This window comes from Otolemur garnettii, unplaced genomic scaffold (genome assembly GCF_000181295.1).
Source record: "Otolemur garnettii isolate 467f Iridium unplaced genomic scaffold, OtoGar3 scaffold00066, whole genome shotgun sequence".
Classification (NCBI taxonomy): Eukaryota; Metazoa; Chordata; class Mammalia; order Primates; family Galagidae; genus Otolemur; species Otolemur garnettii.
In genome coordinates, this window is record NW_003852461.1 from 8,791,387 (window position 1) to 8,792,347 (window position 961).

At 45.3% G+C, this 961-nt stretch overlaps 1 protein-coding gene across 1 annotated transcript in view; it reads left to right on the plus strand.

Annotated features, from left to right (window-relative positions):
- The window catches only part of PATJ (PATJ, crumbs cell polarity complex component), a 379,729-nt gene that overhangs the window by 259,137 nt on the left and 119,631 nt on the right, over nucleotides 1–961 (plus strand). The gene's annotated exons all lie outside the window — the stretch shown is intronic.

Below are 961 nucleotides of genomic sequence, written 5' to 3' on the forward strand. Positions count from 1 at the left end.
GGCTCACACCTGTAATCCTAGCACTTTCGAAGGCCGAGGCAGGTAGATTGCCTGAGCTCACAGGTTCAAGATCAGCCTGAGCAAAACGAGACCCTGTCTCTAAAAATCACTGGGCATTGTGGTAAGTGCCTGTAATGCCAGCAACTTGGAAGACTGAGGCAAGAGAATTGCTTGTGCCCAAGAGTCTGAGGTAGCTGTGAGCTGTGACACCTCAGCACTCTACCAAGGGGGACAAGTGAAACTCTGTCTCAAAAAAATTAAATAAATAAATAAAAACAAAAATAGAAACTTTTGTTATCATGCTTTGGTGCTTTGACATTTACATTTTCTCATAACAATTGCATTAGAAGGTATTTTCCTGGGAGGCCGAGGCAGGAGGATCCCTTGAGCTCAGTTCATGACCAGTCTGAGCAAGAGTGAGACCCTGTCTCTACTAACAATAGAACAGTGTTAAAGGAGGTGCCTATAGTCCCAGCCACTCAGGAGAAGTAGGAGGAGAAGGCAGGAGGCTGAGATAGGAGGATCACTTGAACCAGGAGTTTGAGGCTGCTGTGAGTTAGGCTGAGGCCATGGAACTCTAGCCTAGGAGACAGAACAAGAATCCATCTCAAATGTTCACACAAATCTATTAGGTAATAAATATATAAGTTATTACAGAATATACTTGGTGTAAAGCACATTTGATCTAGACTACATTCAGTTATGCTTCAGTAACAGTCCCAAAGCCCAGCTGCATAAAACAATAAAAGTTTCCTCCTTTCTCTTGTTACCTACTATTCACTGCTCAGCAAGAGAGCTCCCCGTTCACCCAGGTAGCAGGTTCCACCTCCGCATGTGTTTCTGTGAGCACCGAGACTGAAATAGGAAATACAGTTTATCAAGTATTAGGCGTCACCTGTGGCTCAGAGGAGAGAGCGCCGACCCCATATGCTGGAGGTGGCAGGTTCAAACCCAGTCCTGG